The 15491-nt window shown below is 36.4% G+C and overlaps 1 long non-coding RNA gene across 1 annotated transcript; it reads right to left on the bottom strand.

Moving 5' to 3' along the window:
• Positions 1 to 3744: 3744 nt before the first annotated feature.
• Positions 3745 to 15259, bottom strand: LOC147824555 (uncharacterized). Its single transcript, XR_015442268.1, has 4 exons — positions 15175 to 15259; positions 13124 to 13203; positions 5694 to 5769; positions 3745 to 5097 (listed from the first exon to the last, which is right to left on the bottom strand). It is a non-coding gene; the product is annotated as an uncharacterized LOC147824555 (long non-coding RNA).
• Positions 15260 to 15491: the final 232 nt, after the last annotated feature.

Genomic DNA, 15491 nt, shown 5'->3' on the forward strand with positions numbered 1-15491 from the left:
CATTTTGATCAAGATTGTAAATAAGCCTCTAAGGAAAAAATTTTTTTAATAAAATCTTATCCGCCAGGGTTAATGAAGTCTTAATGACCAGTAGCCTGCAGCCTGCCTTTTTTATTCCCTATTTTAGTGAGTAAATAGGAATTGTCTTGGGCCGCATATAAAATATTTTAAAAGGTTAATGTTCATAGGTAATAAAAATTCCTTTTTATGACTTTTATTGTAATATTTTTAAAGAGCACAAAAAAATGGTGGGCCAGAGCTTGGACATGGCAGGAAAGCATCCATTATATGTGATGAACTAATTTGCTGTCCATACATCTGGATTGGTACCAACCCCATACCATTCCTGGAAAAACTGATAAAATGGTTTCTCAAATTGTTTTGTCTAGAGCATAATACTTTTATGAAACTAGTTGAGAAAGACTGTTTTAGAGAACAATTTATACCTAACACCTGTCTACAGGATCCAAATCATCAGGAACTGTTCCTATAAAGGTTTTTATATTCCTTAGCACCTGAAACAGGGAACGCATGATAAAGTTTTGTTGAGTTGATAAATGAATGGCTTAGGACTGCTGGGTCCATTCAGATAAACCTAAGCCCTAAAAGTCAGCATCCTAAAGGAAATAATATAATAAAGATCACCTGAAAAGGACAACAGTTGTACTTGAACCTGTGCCAAGAAATGTATTAGTGTGACAATGCTTGTTTTAAACCATGACTACATTGTACTCCAATGTTCCTTCTCTGTGCAGAAAGGTTTATTTCGCACCTAGTTAGACTGTATGAGCAGAAACATAGTGCACAGTACCAGAGAAGGGACATTTTGCAAATAATAGCACAGAAAAAAATCCCAAACTTAAGGGTTTGCTCTTGACAGACGCTTGTCTTACTTTTGTTCTGGAGCCTAACAGAAGCGTCAGGGCAAGGTCAACGCTTGACATGACATTTGTACACCAGTCACTACCTGCTGGTTAACCTCAATCATCAACAGCATCCACCAATACTTCCTGTTGTTTTATTTTTCAGTTGTAATCTGCTAAGAGCAAGCTGGGGGGGTCACAGAGAATCATATTCTGCTTCTCATTTCTGATAAATGGGAATTTATCTTCACACGAGATGCAGTAGTATGTAAAAAAAAAACACAACAAAACTGTCAGGGAGTTACTTAAATACTACAAAGCTCTTGGGCAACGTTTTTTTTACTGTATTTTGGAGTCAACAAATATTCCTTTCTTCTTCCTCTACCTTTCTGTTCCTGTGGCCCACAGGTTCCTGAACCTTTAGTATGACATGGACCTGCAAGATGTAGCACACTTTGGCTCTTGGTCTGATTCAACACCAATAATTACAGAAATAGAATATTAAATAAAGTAGGAAAGACCAGAAACAACAGTATTCTAGAAGACCACCAGCCCATCAACCTTGAATCAGTGCTTACTGCAGTATAACTGTAATAGCTAAACCGAGATGGGGGACAAATGGCCCAGGCTGCTCAGTAGGGTCCTCAAATAGTTGCTGTTCTGTGAGTTCAAGTATAATGATGTGTGAGATTTTCCAGAAAGCCCCAGTCCTGCTTAGGGGGTAAAAAGAACTCACATATCCTTCTTTTTAGAAAGCAGAATAGACTACAACCTAACAAATAAATTCCAGCTGTTTAAAATTAGACTGCTAAAAGAAACTATAAATAAGAATATTCTCTGGGCTTACAGCATTTTCAATAAATTTGGATCTGGATGACTTACTCATTTAAAGTACCAGCCTATCCAAATTGAAGATGAGATGTTTAATTACAGTAATTGATGATAGACACCTTGGTGATGACAGTGCTGTTTCCATCATTTAAACTGCCTATTTTACTTAGGTTTACAATTGCATGTTTTTAAAAAATAAAATGCTCGTATCACCACCCAGAAGAACCTGACCATGTTAAAACCATGTGACTTATGGGAAAGCAGCAGAGTGTTAACTGAAAGTCTGTTCTAGACTGCAGGAACCCTGGATGAGGGTTCTTGTTTTATGATTTGTCAGTGGCATGAACTTGGGCAGTTCTCTCACCTCTGTTGTCCAACTGCAACATGGAGATGCTGTGTTGTTTGAAGTCCATCCCAGCTCTCAAGTTGATAATTTCATGATGTTGCTGGTAAGGATTGAATTTTTAAATGTGTGTCTTAAAGCTCAAACAGAGACATATAACTTGGACTCTTAAATTGGTGTGGATTTTCCAAGGATGCACCTTATACTTCTTCCTATGCCCTTCCCATGCCTCCTTAATAAAATTAAGTGATTCTTTCTGGTTTCTTTCTCTAGTTTTAGAGCCTGTTCTTATTTTATATTGGTCCCTTCTTGCTACAAACCACACCACTCTTTATGTTGTTCCATTCGATATATCAATTCAAATTATGATAATTCATATTAGTTCAGATGATGAACTCAGATATATTGAACATTTTTGTAAATTGTAGTTTTTGTCAGGTATTATTTTAAATGATGTAAATATTAGTAATTTGATATTCAGCACATGAAAACCTCATAAAATATTTACAATGGACACAGCTCCTCCTGGGCAGAGTAACTAAATGAGATTTCTTCTTTTAATTTTTTTCCTTATTAAAAGACATAGGAGCTCACAATCTAAAGACTCAAGGTGACTCTAGGGCCCACAAATAAGGTCCCATGGGTCTTTCTGTCCCCATTTGTCATTTTTTAAGGAAAAGATCTATATCATCTAAATCATTGTTTCTTATACAGAAATGCATATACAGCCATTTTGACCAATAAAGGGTTGTCCAGAAAATTAGCAAGCCTGATATATCTCCCTGGAACATCATTTGGTCTGAGACTTAAAAAGAAAAAAATATACTTTGTATGATTTTCTAAAATGAACAGGAGACAAAAAAATAATTTTTGAATTCCCTATACACTATGTGACTGTTAACCCTGAAAAGCCAACTTCACTGGATTAAGAAATCCCCAGCATATTAGTAGCGCTCACTCCTGAATGTGTCTGAGTAGTTCATGAAGGTGTAGCCTTGTGTCCTATGCATGGTCCCTGATCCATTCCCCCAGCACTGTTCCCCTGCTCTGCTCACTGGCTGCCGTGAACTAAGCAACTTTGTTCCACTATGTCCTTCCCCCATGAGGTTTCTGCCGTGGAGTCTACTGACATGTATTGAACCTCCTGAAATCATGAGCTAAAATACATTTTTCCTCCTTTAAATTGTGGGTGTCAGGTATTGCATCTCAGTGATTGGAAAGCTGTCAAGTAACACACCACTTTAACCCAACACGCCCTCCCTCCAGATTAAAAATATCCATTCTCACTCTTCTGCCACTTAAGCATACTTCAGTGGGAATATTTAAGGGAATAGATCTAAAGAAATCTGAATGTGTCTCTTCTTTGAATAAAGGAAGGATATAAATGTTGATGACATGTAATATGTATATGTTATATGTCATCCACATTTTTCCTACTTGCTCACATGCGCTATTTCTCATCCTCTGATATTTTCCCCAATCCTTGACCAGATGTTAAATATTTCATATCCATTGTGTTTTATCTTTCACAAATTAATCATCATTATGTTGTGGGAAATACTACTCAAGTTTTTTTTCCCCATATACTATCATCAGTATCAATCAATACTCTTTAAAAAATCTATTTATAAAATGTTTAATTTTCTTAAAATAAAGAATTTCAGACTTTCTGTAGTTGTAACAATAGAAAGAAAATGATATATCTCTGCACGTCATGTTCACATTTTCACACACTAAATAATTTTTAGAACAAACAAACAAATGATCCTGAGGAAGGGAGACAGTTTTCTTCAGGCAATGAGCAAGAAGTATCATTAGGAATGTGTCATTAGGAATGTGACGACCCCTCCACCCAGGGTCTACCTTCTGTCACACAAGAGCTTTCTCTAAAAATAGCACACATGCTTTCTCTTTAAAACATCTTTTTGTTCAAAGAATGCCAGGGAAGTTCTGGCTTCCCCTTCCTGGCCTCTGTTCTCTGTCGTTAAATCTTGGGTCACAGACTTCATGCAGACCTGTATTTTGCAGACCTGTGACACACTACATGTGGAGAGGAGAGAGGAACCAGAGAACAGAGCCAGCTTCACTCTGAGTAAGACAATGTGAGACCAAGAAGGGTGGGTTCCTAGGGCCTTGCAATCTGACTCCCCTTCTGAGATGCTCCTTCATCCCACAGGAAGGAGGGGTTGAGCCTTGTTACCAGCAGAGACCAATCAGGATCCCTTTGGGCAGGAACAGCCACATTACCCCAGCCTGCCAAAGTCACAAGATGGATTTCAAAGGGACAGATATGGCAAGTCACCATCAAATCAACCCATATTTTTGCAATGAAAATAGCTTCATTTTTTACTGAGAACCTATCATATGGTTATTATACAAATTTCAGATAACACAAAATCCACAAGTAGTAGAGCTAGGATTTTAATCCAAGTAGCCAAGCTCTAGAATGTAGTAAATAATCAGTATTGCTCCTTGCATCTCTCCTGAATATAAAAAGAGCCCAATAGCTCCTAGTTGAATCGCAGTCTAGTGAAAGTCAGAGGGAGTGAGATTTTTGAGCCTCAGATCCTAGCACCAAAAAACAGGCTTAGTAGAATCTTAAAATAGATAGAGTAATAATAATAGCATGCTTATCAAGTGGAAGACAGTACACCAAGTAATGTGTGTTTGCACACACATGTGAGTTTGTGTGCAAGTGATCTTGCTTAATCTTCCAATAGCCTGTCAGTTACAACTTACTCTCATCATTCCACAGGTGTGGCAACTGGGGCTCAGAAATCTACATCGTTTTCTAGAGGCACAAAACTAATGCGGTATAATGTTAAAATTAAGCTTGCTACATCTTTGTGACCAGATCCCCAACTCTTAGCGTGGGTCTGTTGAACCTTGAGAGGCAGGTATTATGAAAAAGAGAATAAACGTAAATAGGAAGGGAAGAAAGCACAGACCATCGTCCTTACAGTTTGCAATAGTGACAGGGCACCAGGTTGCTTGGGTGCTGATCCTAAGTTAGCCATGGTGTGAGTAGACCAGTCCACATCTGCACTTCCTTTTCCCCACCTATAAAATGAGCAGGGTGTATTAGGTTACTGGTTCTGAATCTTTTGGTGATTATAAGCCACTCTGCAAAATTCACTTAACTCTCCTCCTTCCCCTTATGTGTACATGAGCACAAGATAAAACTCTGCAATCAATTCATTAATGGCATCATAATATATATTTATTATCAACCTTTCCCACTGAAATGCAATATCCATGAACTCAAGAGACTTATGGATATTGTCTGTATCCTCAGCTACTAAAATACTCGGTGTATCATAGGCTCTCAAAATCTATCAGTCAAATGAATAAATTGTTGAGGCCATTCAGTCTCCTGGAAGTCACATCATATTCCCAATTTAAGAATCCCTAGATAAAATTATTCCAAAGTTCTTTTTGGTCTTGAAATGTCTAAATTTGAACCAAATTTAAAAAACCAAACACTCACCTGTTTTGGACCAATGATCATGGCTCTTTTATGTGTTTCAACATAAAAAAGTTAATTTTTTTTTTGCCAACTTGTCTAATAATGAACATGTGTACATGTGCTATCATACACGATGCTAATCTTTTAGCATTAATCCTGTTTTATCTCTGACAGCTGCTACTTATCTCACCTCAAGTACATTTACCACATGATGAAACCCAGGCAAGTAGATAAATACATTGCATTTCCTTCTTCTTATAAAGTGCCTGTAAATGCAAACAGAGACCATTTCTGTCGAAGATAGAATTCAGCTGTATTTCTCCTTAAATTACATGATTTAGAATTTATCAGGACTTAACATAATTCCAAATGCATCTTTAATGAGGTAGCAACTAAACAGATTAAAACAGAATTTAATATAAATAAATAAGCATGCCTAAATAATTGTTACATTGAGAAATCCATGCGCTCAACTAGAACCAATGCTTTTTAAAATGCACATTAAGTATAAGCTTTGGCTTGGTTAAAATCTAGTGTGGCTATTCCATTGTGTGATTTTTATATTCAATGATAAGACATCATTTAGCATTTATTCAACATTCCAGGTATCTTATGACATCCAATACCCATTATTTAGGAATTATGCATGATGAAGTTTTAAAAGCCTTTAGAGGGCCAGGGATTTAGCTCAGGTGGTTCCACCACCTGCCTTGCAAGTGCAAGGTCCCAAGTTTGATCCCCGGTACCAAAAAAAAAAAAAAAAAAAAAAGCCTTTAGAGAGATTTACTGTATAAGACCCTCTTTATTAAAAATACATTTTTTAAAAAATTACTAAAATAAATAGAATTCACTTTTTTGATTTAACTTGGAATGGTATAGCTATAGCTATTGTGGCAATATTTCAGAAATATGCTATAGAATGTGTTGTCTAAAATGTCTCACCTATTACTTAAGTATATTTATATTTGTGTGAAAAAATTGATAATATATGAAATTTTTGTTGTATGCTTAAGACCATTCCAACCTCTTCATCATACAGATTTAACACATGGTGTTTCAAGGTGACTTCCCTTGGACTCCAGCTACCTGCCTTTCTTTTTCCCTTAAAGAAAGATTCCAATTAAACAGGTTGAAGTAAAAGTAAGATTAAAATAATAAGGCCACATAATTTCCTGTAGAAAGAGGGAGAGCTAAAAGAAATTTATTCCATGTCCATGCCAGTCAAATAACAGGATAGACATTATGTGACATTAGTATACTATCTAGCACATATTCTCCTAAAGCATTCCTAACTCCTACTGTCTGCTATATTCGTTGTGATGTCCAAAGTTGAGGAGAAGAGAAGTAAAAGGTTTTTTTGTCTTATTTTATTGGCTGCATTTTTTAAATAGTTGGCTTGTCCACTGATAGTGCATGTGTGTGTGTGTAAGAAAAGGGACAACTAAGATATAAGAACCACTGTGGACAATAACTTTAAATTAAACACATTTATTCTTCAAACTGGTAAATTATGAAATTATCAAGAGATACTGAATAAAGACAAAAAAAAGAATCACCAAACTTTTCAGTCCTCTGTCCCTTAAATAGTTAATGACTATAAAGTCATTCAGTCCTGGAGAACCCAGCCTAAGTGTATATTCTAGAAAACAGACCTTACCAACACACCACATAATTGTTTAAGGTAGCTCTTTTTTAAAACAGTATTACCATCAGATAGTCTTAATTGCTTATACTCTGGGAACTTTTAGAGGGAAAGAAATTATTAGGTCATGAATAAAAAAAAAGATGGCATTAAGACATAATTATAAGAATAAGAAAAACTACTGGATATAAAGAAGATTGAGAATGTTTTGTTAATTTTAATTATTTGTTTTATCTTTATTTTCTTTTCCTATTGATGAGGTAGTTTCATATCCTAAATATTGGTAAATGCAAATACTGTACCTGTAGTATGCACACAATTTAATTGTACATTTCTCAAGGAAATGCCTTTTACAGTAGTTAGTACAGTTCAGATTATGAAATTATTGACTACCTATATGGGGTATGTGTTGCCAAGCATGTTGATAACCAGTGGCCCAAAATTTCTATCTAATTTTTATTCCTCTTTGATTTCCTTAAGTTATTTAAAATTCTGGAGGGATACATACAATTAATTATTTTCTCTTTGAGCATATTAGTATTAAAATTAACAGAGAAAGAAGAAGAAAAAATGAAGGAAATAGAAAAGCAGAATCACAAAGTTCTGCTTTTAAGAGGTCATGTGTAGAAAGGCAGAGAAATTATAATTACAGTGATGTCACAGTACATTACCTTATCTCTCAATATGATAAGAAACAGAAACAAATGCCAGGATCCCTCCTTCATCAGTAGCAAGAAAAACAGCTCTAAAGGAGAAAAGACACAACACCCTGGAGGGAAGGGACACCCTGGAGGAAGATTTTTTTAAATGATACTGCAATGAGATAGAAAGGTTAAGAAACAATGCACTGCATTTTACAGTAAAAAAATTTCTCCAAAGTATCAAAGAAAGTAAAGGGGAGAGAAAAGAGTGCTTAAACAAAAGAAATGCGATAGACAAAAAGTTAAATATATTTATTCCTCAACTGAATTAATGAGTAGTGAAATTATAAGGAGACACTGGATAAAAAGGAAAAGAAAATAGAAATTTTTGAAAAGCATCATTAATAATTCTTTTCCTCACAAATGGTAAAAACTATAAAGAGGAAAATAGCTTCTCAAAACAATGAAACAGCAAAATAATTTTCAATTTAGAACGGCCAAAGAGCATCACAGAGCGCACATCAGATCACTCTGAAAGGATGGCATCACTGTGTGCCTTCATTGTTTCAGCTCAGGGTTCTAATGGGATTCTCAGAAGTTTGCTCTGTCTGGTGCCCCAGATCATGAATGGTCAAGGTCATAGCTTTTTTCGAGAGTAAGCCAGAATTGCCACTAAGCAGCAGCTCTCTAACTCAAAGTACATTAAAATCTCCCAGCAGCTTGCTAAAAAATCTGGTTTCCATGAGCCCTCAGCAGGGATGCTATTTCATTATCTGAAAAGAAGACCAAGGATCCAGATTTTTAATTGGCACCTGGTGTGGCTGTGGTTGTGGAACAGGTGGCTCCTGAGTCTCACCTCACACAGCACTGCACTGGAAGTTGCGGTGTCATCTTTCTTGGCTCATTCACTGCCCTGCAGAATTTGTCTTGGAGAACATGAGCCATCTTGGTCTGTTCTCTCCCAAAAAGGAATGAGCACAAGCCCAACTGCTCCATATTTGGGTAAATGAGACAATTTAAAGAATGTGCATACCTTTTCCCTGCCATACACAGAAATTTTGCTAAATTCACCAGGATACTACCTTACTAGTTTCAAAGGAGTGCTTTGCTTTGAAAGCCATTATTTGGAAGTCATTATCTGATCATCTTTTCTTTTCTTTTACTCTTTTTTTTTTTTTTTTTTTTTTTTTGGTGATACTAGCAATTGTACCTAGGGTATTTGCACTGAGCTACATCCCTGGCCTTTTGTTAAGTTTTTTATTTTGAGACAGGATCTTGCTATGTTGCCCAGGCTAGACTTGAATTTGCAATCCTCCTGCCTCAGTCTCCCAGAGTGCTGGGATTACAGGTGTGCACCACTATGGCAGACTCTGGTCAGATTTTTTATATGCTTACATTTCTTACTTTTCTTTAAAAACTTGGGTCAGCAGAGCCAGACTAATAGAAATGCATAAAACTGATAATCAGAAATACAGTATCACAGATGAGTCAGAGGAACAAAAGAACAGGTAAAAATCAGAGATCAAGCCCTCTGTAAGTATATATTTAAGTATATTGTTTTAGTGGAGAAATACATGTATTTGTGAGAGTCACCACATGGGGTCTTAAGTACATTTACTGGCTTGATTTGAATGAAACTGTTTTAGAACTAGAGCTTTAAACGATGCGAAAGTAACCATTAAGATCACAAAGAATAAAATCTGCCAGACCTCTGACTGAAGTTTACTCATTTGTGATACTTGTCTGTCTCCATTGTCTTACTGCTTTATGCCCCAGACCTGTCTAGTAAACTCCACTGAGGCACAGTGGGCTGTTCACACATGGTTTCATTTGTGTGAGTTTCCTTACACTATTAACTGCTGATCAATGTCACGCCACCACAGCCAAAAGTCTTGCTTTATTGACTTCAGTGGAACTTGTAACCAAAATTTTCGTTTTCAAAAAACACTTCTGCAAGTTGCTTTGCACCTTTTAGTACCGTGAAGCTATATTTTTGGCTTCATTTTAATGTACATTTTTAGAAATCAAAATGGTTTTATTTCCATTTTTCATCTCTTTTCAACTGTGGAGTGAAAGGTTTTGATTTTAGCACCCCGTGTTCCAAAGACAGATTTTTTTTTTAATTGGAAAGAGGGCCTCACTAAATTGCAGAAGCTGGCTGAACTTGCAATTCTGTTATCTCAGCCACCATAAAAGCTGGCATTAGGCACGTACCACCACACCAGGCTTCAATAGCAGATACTTTCCATAAAATAAAATATAAAGCACTGCTAAACTAATAAGATCTTTGGGTTTTTTTATAGCCATGATTACCTATCTAAGCATTTCAGTCTTAATTTAATATGTATTAATATATATCTTATGTTGTTATTGGAGCTGTGGGTCACACCAATCATTTCTGCAAGTTTGAAGTTTATGTGCATATCAGATAATTATTCCTGATTTGTAAAATCTTTCTCTACCACACTCTCATGTCTAGTCCATAGTAAATATTTAGCTTGGACTTTTGAAGGTAGCTCTATTACTAAGTATTTTTCTGCCTTTATCAGACTTTCTATCATAGTTTCAAGCCACCGTTGGCACATTTTTCTTTGGAAAATAGAATTATATGCTTTAAAATGACTGGTTTAATTGGAATATCTCAGGAGTAATCCTCTCCCTACCTACCCTTCTCCCACCCTAAGAATCTGTTAGGGTGGTGACATACCTGATAGCATGGATCTTAACCCTCAAGTCCTAGAGAAGCTCCTGTTCTAAAAAATCATGTTCCTGCTTCAGCTAGAAAAGAGATTTTCCCACTGAGTAGACTGCACTTCAAGTTCTAGGCTCTCTTGTCTCTTGATATATGTCTGTTGCTGCTCTTCTGGCAATTTTTGAAACTGTAACCTCAAGTTGACCTCTTGTTTTTTCACCTATTATTCCTCTCGCTCAGCTATGATCTCCTGTTTTTAATCAGTCTTTTTCATCCTCATTGCTCTCATTCTGCTGGTTCAAGTTTTTACTTTTTTTGGGGGGTACCGGGGATTGAACTCTGGTCCTTGCGCTTGCGCAGCAGGGGGCGAAACCACTGAGCTAAATCCCCAGCCCTAGTTTTTACTTTTAAGTAACAAGCATCCTTTGTGACTCAGCCCAACACCTACCCACTGCTTTCAGATTCTCCTTCAAGCTAACTGCCCCGCACCGTGATGTCCATAGCTGTCTGTTTCTAGCACCCACCGTTCTTCTTATAGTAACTCTTCTAAACTGGGAGGGGTTTTTTCCCTGCTACTTTCTCATTATTTCCTTGACAAATTTCTGACCATTAAAGTACTCATAGCAGAAGTAGAGATCCACTAAAAAATGTGTTTTCCAGGGGAAAAAATGTAAACCTTGGAGGAATATTGGCATTCAACTTTGAGAGTCCAACTTCAAAAACAGATTGTTACATGAGGGTACATTTAGCTTTTTAATGCACAAATCTGGGGGGGGGGGGTTCCATTTACTTTCAAGTAAAAAGAAATATCAAGTTAATAAAAAATTACTGAAGTTAACTACTGAACTGATTTCAGGGGTTTTCTTACCCAATTTTTGTAAGAATTTTGATCAGAATAGAATACTTTTTTATACTTACAGCTCAGTCTCAAAAAATTTGTATGCAGCATAACCAAGAATCTAATGTGGATATTTTTATACTATTAAATGTCAGGTAAAATTATTAGCTAACAGTCATGAGTTAGGTACTTTTCAAATTTTCTAATTGCAAATGCATATATATATATATAGAGAGAGAGAGAGAGAGAGAGAGAGAGAGAGAGAGAGTTTATTTTATACCTTTTTATTTTTGAATATTATCTAGCCTGACCTGCAGTTCATGCCAAAAACATCAGTGTCAACTCCCATTATTTCACATACCCCATGGTTTTCCTCTAGCTGTCTACCAAAACACAAGGTGACTGTAGAAATGAAGATGCCATTTCCAATGAAATAAACCACTCACAACAATCAGGAAGCACATTGCACTCAAAATTAATTAAGAAAAGAAATCAATCGTCTTGCTCACTAGTACTCTGCAGGATGCATTGGCTTTATTTTAAATACGTGTTTTAGGCTTAGAATTCTCTAGAGTGCTGGAGATACAATTTGATGAATTACTAATATGCAGGTGGCAGTTGAAACCATGGATTATATATTTACAACAGATAGCACATGGCATTAAAAGAAAAGGTCAGTATGGATTGGTAGGAAGTAAATTTTGAACATGTAGAGACCTTCATACACTTTCTAAAATGACATCGCTTTTTAAAAATCAGGGCCAACTCCTGAAGTCAAAAGGTCTGTTTCTAGAACATGAACACTCACACATAAATTACACCAATCATTTTCATTACTTCTATACATAAAGTATAGCATGTTTATACAAGAATATTGAGGAGAGAAGCAAACCCAAGCCATCACAAATTTGAAAAGAGGATAAGTGTAAGCATTTGTTAAAAGCTCTGTGGAGGTCATAATAATATTTGTTAGAAAATGTAAGAACAAAAAATAAATACCCTTGAATTTATGGATCTTTTTGTATGTTTTGTGAATACACACATATGTGTTCATGATTACATAATTCTCTTCTTAGCTCAACATAGCTAATTCCCTTAAGCCTTAGTAAAGTTCAGAAACATAAAATTGAAATCACTTAGAGGTCATTTTATAGATGAGGAAACAATCAATAAGATGAAGCAATATGTCTAATCTCACACAGATCATTGCTTCCTCAATTCCCATGACATTTTCTTCTTGATGACGAGAATGACTTTTGTGATTTTTCCAAGGGTGAAGGCCACATTTGCCTGTGATTTGCATATGTCCCTCTAGCCTGGAGTGTTGCTAACTTTACAGTTCCACATCCTGGATGGCAAAATGTCAAAAGTTGGACAGCAGCTCCTGCCATTTGTTGAGCATTAAATGTTCCAAGTCATGTATTGAGCACTTGAATCTTAGCATCTCATTTCATTGTTATAACAATCTTATACATTGGATGTTGCTATCCTTGTTCTACAAATGAGAACAACAAATCTGACAAAATAGATGCTGTGTCCCAGATAACATAATACGCCAGTGATGAAAATAAAGGTTTAAACCCAAGTCCATCTGAATACTTTTTCTGTGCATCGTCTGTTACCAACTTCTGTTACCAGGGTCCAAGAGGAGAAACCATCAAACAACAGCCACCTACATCTTGTTCTTGGAGGAAACACCAATAGGAACCAATGTCCCACTATTTCATGGCTGTTCTCAGGAACAAGATCATCCTTTTCCAATAGTAATAAATATATTCATGACGGGAAACAATAGGGAAATACTCACAGTATAACCACCAGGATCAATTTTACCAGAGCAAATTTCAGTGGCCTCCTTCATCAACTTGATGGATGAAATAAAATATCCTGTCACAAAAAAAAATTCTGTCACAAAGTTCTAGTAATCTTTAAAAAGACTTTACATCCAAAATGGGAACTGCCTAATTGAAATGACATATTCCTAATTTGTATATTAAATATAATCTAGCATGAGTTTTGCATCAAATTCTGAAACCCCAGAAGTTTAGGAAACATTATCCACAAATTGTTGGGAACAGCTCGAAAGCAATAATATTCTATAATATTTTGAGCTCAAGCAATTTCTTTGACATGCCTTGATTTCCAGATTCCTTAAGAAACGGATTTTATTTTAATAAATACTAAGCGTCAGTTTTACACTGAACCTAGAAAGTAATGAATAGGCAGAATCAGATCAAAAATTTATTTTGGTTTGGGTAGAAGTTATTAATTTGAATTCACTGATATTCAAACTATACCCTGGAGTATGGCCAGGGAAAGGAACGATGTTTTCCCCTCAATCTTTCCACTGAAGTTCAGGAATCCAAGTCCCTGGAGAACACCGTGATAGATGATATGCTACATTTTGTCTCTCCTTGCCTTAAATCCTGCAGTAGTTACCTGTGGCTCTTAGAATAAAATCCACTCCTTTTTTTTTTTTTAGTACCGGGGATCAAACTCGGGTCCTTGTGCTTGCACAGCAGGCGGCGAAACCACTGAGCTAAATCCCTGGCCCAGTAAAATCCACTCTTAAATGTGGGGTTTCAGGTTCTTCCTCACTGTTTCCTTTTTTAATTTTTTAGCTACTTCACTCATTCTACTCTCCAGTCATAACCAATTTTTTTCCTTATCAAATTCTTTCTTTTTCTGCAAACCTTTTCTCATGCTGTACCCTCTTGCTGGAACATCCCCTGCTGTATTGGTCTCCTACTTTTTCTTGTTCCCTCCATTACCCACACAACCACTTCTGGCTGGTGAAGTTCCACTCACTTCCCTTATTCCCACTTGGGCATCTTTTTCTAGAGTAGCTCCTTCCTCATTCTTCAAGTCAGGGTTAAATCCTTCCCCTGTCTCTGTACTTCTCACATTGTTTATAATGTGTTCATTTTTTCTAGTTAGACTGTAAGTTCTGTAATGGCAAAGACATATTGGCAATTAGCAAATATTAGTTGACTTTTCATTCCATGTTAGATGTTTGGATACTGTGGCAAACTAGACATAAAATATCACAAGTCTGTCTTGCCTGACATTGCCTCTTAACCTAACGCTTTTCCTATCAGATAAAGTGAATTTATGACAGAAGATTTGTACAGGGACCTCACTGACCTTTTCATTGCATGCATATACACAAGGCAGGACAACTTCTAGGGGGTCAGACAGTTCCAGAGGGTAACCATTACAGACTGCCTCTGTCTGGGCTAGATTAGGCAGTGGAATCCTTAAGTGCCTCATTGGAGTGCTATGGTATATGCCAAGCTCTGGGCTAGCAACAAGAAAGAAATTATTCTTGACCTCTGGAAGCTAGCATGTCTCAAAATTCTGGGAGCATTAACACTGCTAGTCTCAATGACACTTCTTTTCCATTAATAGTGACAGCTTTTGCTAATAGTAACCTAACATAACATTTCTTTCCTGCATGATAACTAGAAATGAAGCTGTCCGGGAATGTCAACTGCACAAGGTTGCCACTTCCTCCTCAAAATTTAAATTCTGCTGAGTACACAAAATTTAGACTCCATCTCCTCTCTGAACTAATAGCAATTAAACTAAAATAGGAACCTCCTGTAATTATCAAAATATATTGTCATGTACATTCAGGCCACCAGTAAGAATGAAATAAGATGATAAATTAATCCCTCAGCAGTCTGAACTTTGAAAGCCCCTTCTTGTCTCAGTATAATTTGTGCTGCTTTATCAATTCAGAAAATTTTTCATTTGTTGTGGAGGAATTGAGGATAAGTGAAGTTATTGCCATCCAAATGATTGCCGCTCTAATTTTCCTGTACAATTAATACAATTTATATATGTAAGAATCTTTACCCATTAGAAAGGTTGTATTGGGCCGGGGATTTAGCTCAGTGGTTCTGCCGCCTGCCTCGAAAGCTCAAGGATCCGAGTTTGATCCCTAGTACAAAAAAAAAAAAAAAAAGAAAGGTTGTATCATTTTACATCTTTTTCTCAATCTTTCTCTCAATTTAAGGGCCAGTGTGAAAAAGAAAGAGGTTGAGAGGGGGGAGAGAAGGGGAAGAAAAAAGTAGTAATACCAGATGTTTGAAATGAGAATGAATGAGCCACCATCACTTCTGTGGTGGATTGATGAGAGAAAACTATTAGTCTTGAGTCTGCAAGAGATAAAT

The sequence above is a fragment of the Heterocephalus glaber genome, unplaced genomic scaffold (assembly GCF_053883595.1).
Source record: "Heterocephalus glaber isolate CG9 unplaced genomic scaffold, H.glaber_assembly_v1.0 deba00001538, whole genome shotgun sequence".
In the NCBI taxonomy this organism is placed as follows: domain Eukaryota; kingdom Metazoa; phylum Chordata; class Mammalia; order Rodentia; family Bathyergidae; genus Heterocephalus; species Heterocephalus glaber.